Genomic DNA, 6,000 nt, shown 5'->3' on the forward strand with positions numbered 1-6,000 from the left:
TATGCCATTATCATCCATATGCTTATCCAATAAACTTTTAAATGCCCTCAATGTTGGCGAGTTCACTACTGTTGCAGGTAGGGCATTCCACGGCCTCACCACTCTTTGCGTAAAGAACCTACCTCTGACCTCTGTCCTATATCTATTACCCCTCAGTTTAAAGCTATGTCCCCTCGTGCCAGCCATTTCCATCCACGGGAGAAGGCTCTCACTGTCCACCCTATCTAACCCCCTGATCATTTTGTATGCCTCTATTAAGTCTCCTCTTAACCTTCTTCTCTCCAACGAAAACAACCTCAAGTCCATCAGCCTTTCCTCATAAGATTTTCCCTCCATACCAGGCAACATCCTGGTAAATCTCCTCTGCACCCGCTCCAAAGCCTCCACGTCCTTCCTATAATGCGGTGACCAGAACTGTACGCAATACTCCAAATGCGGCCGTACCAGAGTTTTGTACAGCTGCAACATGACCTCCTGACTCCGGAACTCAATCCCTCTACCAATAAAGGCCAACACTCCATAGGCCTTCTTCACAACCCTATCAACCTGGGTGGCAACTTTCAGGGATCTATGTACATGGACACCTAGATCCCTCTGCTCATCCACACTTCCAAGAACTTTACCATTAGCCAAATATTCCGCATTCCTGTTATTCCTTCCAAAGTGAATCACCTCACACTTCTCTACATTAAACTCCATTTGCCACCTCTCAGCCCAGCTCTGCAGCTTATCTATGTCCCTCTGTAACCTGCTACATCCTTCCACACTGTCGACAACACCACCGACTTTAGTGTCGTCTGCAAATTTACTCACCCACCCTTCTGCGCCTTCCTCTAGGTCATTGATAAAAATGACAAACAGCAACGGCCCCAGAACAGATCCTTGTGGTACGCCACTTGTAACTGAACTCCATTCTGAACATTTCCCATCAACCACCACCCTCTGTCTTCTTTCAGCTAGCCAATTTCTGATCCACATCTCTAAATCACCCTCAATCCCCAGCCTCTGTATTTTCTGCAATAGCCTACCGTGGGGAACCTTATCAAACGCTTTACTGAGATCCATATACACCACATCAACTGCTCTACCCTCATCTACCTGTTCAGTCACCTTCTCAAAGTACTCGATAAGGTTTGTGAGGCATGACCTACCCTTCACAAAGCCATGCTGACTATCCCTGATCATATTATTCCTATCTAGATGATTATAAATCTTGTCTCTTATAATCCCCTCCAAGACTTCATGGGGGTCGAATTGTGAGTGGGGGTGTGTGCTGCCTGTGCAGTCGGTGCTGCGGGTGCTTTTCTTTTTGGGGCGTGGGGAGCTTGATTTTGACTTCCCGTGTCCTCTACGTATCTTTGGCCGCTTTCATTTAACTCTTGCCAATCGGAAGCATCTTCCTCATCTAAATTCTGCCCGAAAGTGTGCCTGAAGCCATTCTGTACTGAGAGTAACGACTGCAACTTTTCTATCTTCTGTCGACATTTGGCATGGTCAACGGTACTCTGCCTCTGTTCCTTGGTGCAGTTGTGGAGCGCTCTCAAAGCTGCTTTTAAATCTGCGCATTTGCTAGTTAGCTGGGCGACCTGTTGTTCTGTTTCCTCTCTTACCAGGACTGCGCACTGTGTATCTTGCTAGGCTTTATCGTACTGGGTCTGGAAGCTACTAAGGTGAACTAGACAAGATTGATGTGCGCGTTTTACATCGGCCATTTCCTTATCCTTAGCTGTTAACTGTTTCCGGAGTTGCTCAATTATCTTCTCGCTTTCGTTACTGTTTCCCTCGTTCTTTTCTTCCTTCTCAATTAACTGCCTACGGAGCATCTTCACGACCTCCTCTGTGCCAAACAGGACAGTATTGCGATCGGCTTTCTGACTTTCCCTATATTTTTCTTGTGGAGCTCGCTTAGGTTCTCCCACCAAGTCTGTCCTATCTTTCCTGGACCTGACTCATCATTAACACAAAATTCGACCAAAGGGGCCATCCTTTCCCCTTTAAGTATTTCCTTAACTCTTCCTCCCATATGGGGCATTGCTTTGCTCTGGTGGTCGCTGCGACCTCGGGTTCCTCTGGATACATCAATCTTGCCATTGGTTTAGTGGCCATTACTACTTATCTCTTACTCTACTTTTAATTTGGGACAGGGGAATAAGGCGGCGATTTGAACTGCGGGTATGGCTTAAGCTATTTTCCGGCTCACAATCCCTCGATAGTTGTACACAATTCTAACGAGGTTACCTTACTCTTCCCATTATGTACGCATGCGGGTTAGTGCACACTTCCGAAATTCAGTTATTTGCTCGATATGGGACTTGCACTTGAGGTTCTTTCTCTTTCTCACAATTGGGTTCAAAGTTTGTGGGTTCTCTCAGAGTGACAAAGTCACTTCTAATCGAGTCCCGTCAGAGTTCGCCAATAATGTTGCTCTGTTTCGGTTCCAACAGCGTCACCAATACTGTGGGTATTTCTATTTATCTTAGTGAACCACAAGCCTTCTCTTATATCGATCAAATGACCACACAACCAGTTAGTTAGTTCAAAAGATGGTTTATTTACCTACACAAGAGATATCTCAACATGCAAACACAATATCTACTGCGAGTTAAACTACACCTATCAGCTACAATAACCTATACTTAACTTCAGGGTGACCGGCACTGTGCAAATGGATAAGGCCTTCATCTGGATTTCACTTGGCTGGTTTGAAGAAAGTGGCTCTGTCTCTGCTGGGCTCATCCGTCAGGTAGCGATCATTGGTCTTGAACTTAGCCGGCTGTTCCTGCTGCAATTGGGTTGGCACAGGCCGGATCCAAAAGAGACAGAACACATGGTTGTGTCCTCTTTTATCCCTCTGGGATTTTGCACCCTTTGGGGCGGTCCTTAACCTTGGACCCGATAGTTCGACAGGGCTCTGATCACTCTCTTCGATTTCGGCAAATAAAGGGGCGGGTGCTTTAGTAGCTGGGCGGGTCCTTAGCGGTCATTGACCTTGGCAGTTGTGCTTTCTGAGTAAGGGGCGTGGTGCCGATCAGTCTGTGGCTGTACCGGTTGCTTGATTGGAGTTCTATTGTCCTGGGAAAATGGGCCATTAAAATGCAAACGAGCGGGGGTTTCGATCAAGTCAGGTTACCTGTGTTTTAGATACACATCGGCTGTGTATCTGTCTGAGTCCTGGGTTGTCCATAACTCCCATGGTCCTTTGCAAGTGGCCATCGTAGATGGCTACAGGTTAAAATAGTGTGGAGAGGCAATTGACATCAATATATTATGGTGGTAATTTTTCACAATCCAGGGAGGGAACCTTGGGCAAAATTCTCCCCCAACGGCGCGATGTCCGCCGACTGGCGCCCAAAACGGCGCCAATCAGACGGGCATCGCGCCGCCCCAAAGGTGCGGAATGCTCCGCATCTTTGGGGGCCGAGCCCCAGCATTGAGGGGCTAGACCGGCGCCGGAGGGATTTCCGCCCCGCCAGCTGGCGGTAACGGCGTTTGTTGCCCCGCCAGCTGGCGCGGAACTGACATCCCCGGGCGGTGCATGCACCAGAGCGGCAGCGGTCGCTGACAGTTTCCCGCGCATGCGCAGTGGAGGGAGTCTCTTCCACCTCTGCCATGGTGGAGACCGTGGCGGAGGCGGAAGGGAAAGAGTGCCCCCACGGCACAGGCCTGCCCACGGATCGGTGGGCCCCGATCGCGGGCCAGGCCAACGTGGGGGCACCCCCCAGGGTCAGATCACCCCCGCGCCCCCCCCAGGACCCCGGAGCCCGCCCACGCCGCCTTGTCCCGCCGGTAAATACCTACTTTAATTTACGCCGGCAGGACAGGCAATTTCTCGGCGGGACTTCGGCCCATCCGGGCCGGAGAATTGAGTGGGGGGGCCCGCCAACCGGCACGGCCCGATTCCCGCCCCTGCCCAATCTCCGGTACCGGAGACTTCGGCAACCGGCGGGGGCGGGATTCACGGCGGCCAACAGCCATTCTCCGACCCGCTGGGGGGTCGGAGAATGACGCCCCAGACTTTTCAAGACAGCACATTAGAAATTTGGAGTGCAATGTCCATGATTTTCCGACTACTCATTCTAACTAGTCAGACCATTGAGCCTCGAGCAGGCAAGAATTCTGGTTGGGAGCATGAAGTTGTACAATAAAATTTCCAGCAGAAATTGCCAATCTAACACCTCAATGAATTTATTGCCTGTTCTTTTTTTAAACACCGTTCTCAGGTATGATCACTGATCATTGAAGAGCCATTAGCAGTATGCCTTCTGTGTTCACCAGTGATCGTCATTAATAGTGAGACATGGTTCAATGTATTTCAGGATTTTGATCTCCTCTAGTTTGAGGAAGAATTCTTTTTAGTCTAATTTGTCTATTTTCTGGACCTTTGGTCTAAGACCTGAGGCTTGCACTAGCAATCACTTAACACAAGCTGTTTACATAGCTACATCCCTGAAGACAACTTATGGTCATGTTTTTGGCACTGAAGATACTTTTCAGCTACATTGTCCCACAAACAGCCTCAGGCCCCAGGACAATTATTCCTCAAACCAGAAACACGCACTGGTGGGCCTTACATTCTCAAAGAATATCTAGTTACAAAATAAAGTGCGTGAATACCCAGGGAAGTGACAAAATAAACACAACCGGGTACCTCTATGGGTTTAGAAATTCTCCAGGCGTTCAAAACTATTTTGGCAGAAGCAACAAAATACAAATATTTCCTTTCAAATATCTCAAAATCTTCCATTTTACATGATAGACTTTGATTAGCCAAGAAAGAGTGGGGGGGGGAAAGTGAAATTACATGATAAACACGGAACTTTCAAAATGCTATACAGATGCATAATATTAATCCACCCTTATGTTTATCACCGATCAACTGGTAATAGGTAATTTGGACATTCTGAATTCTCCCTCTGTGTACCCAAACAGGCGCCAGAATGTGGCAACTACGGGTTTTTCACAGTATCTTCATTGCAGTGTTAATGTAAGCCCACTTGTGACAATAAAGTTTATTATTATTATAATTGGAATCGGTCCTTATGAGTTTTTGATAACTATCATTATGATAAATGCTAGCAACTTGTAAGTACTATCCCTTTGTTTTCTCTTGGTCGGATTATAAAATTTGCAAGTGCTAAATTTTCTACTATCCTGTATTACAGTGGCGGCACAGTGGCACAATGGTTAGCTCTGCTACCGCACAGTGCCAGGGACCTTGCATGACTGTGTGGAATTTGCACATTCTTCCCATGTGTACATGGGTTTCCTCCAGGTGCTCCGGTTTCCTCCCACAGTCCAAAGATGTGGAGGTTAGGTGGATTGGCCATGATAAATTGTCCTTCAGTGTACAAAAGGGAAGGTGGGATGGGGGTGGTGGTGCATGGGCCTAGGTACGGTGCCCTTTCGGAGGGTTGGTACAGATAGGGCCGATGGGCCGAATGTCCTCCTTCTGCACTGTATGGATTCTGTTTCTACAGAAAACAAATCTCAATTCTCAAGTTCATCCAGATGTGCCAAGAGTATTGCCATTGAAAAGAGGAACATTTATAATTAATTCTTCATTACAGTTTGATGGGGGTATGAATGAAAGAAGTTGTAATTTGTAAGGTAAGTTAGATTGAAGATTGTGTCATCTGATTTGTTGTTGCTCGTAATCATATTTACACTGTCTCTACAACCTTTTCCTTAATGATTGCAGTTTTCAGACAAGTCATGGATTATGGAGACGTGAGTATAGAAGTTTGTGGAATTTGTTACACATCATCACATTACTTCCCTCGCTATAAAAATACCCATAAAGATACTAATAATGTCATCTGCATTGTATGAATTGCAAGTTCGTAACTCTATGTAAGCTATAATAGCATTCTGCCCAACATTATTGTCTGTCCAAAATGGCAATAATACAAAATAAATACATTGTGAATTTCATTAAAGTATGAATAATTCAAACAACCAATGAAAATAATGAAATTCTATTGAAGAGTCCCATTGAAGTAT

The sequence above is a fragment of the Scyliorhinus torazame genome, chromosome 3 (genome assembly GCF_047496885.1).
Source record: "Scyliorhinus torazame isolate Kashiwa2021f chromosome 3, sScyTor2.1, whole genome shotgun sequence".
NCBI lineage: Eukaryota > Metazoa > Chordata > Chondrichthyes > Carcharhiniformes > Scyliorhinidae > Scyliorhinus > Scyliorhinus torazame.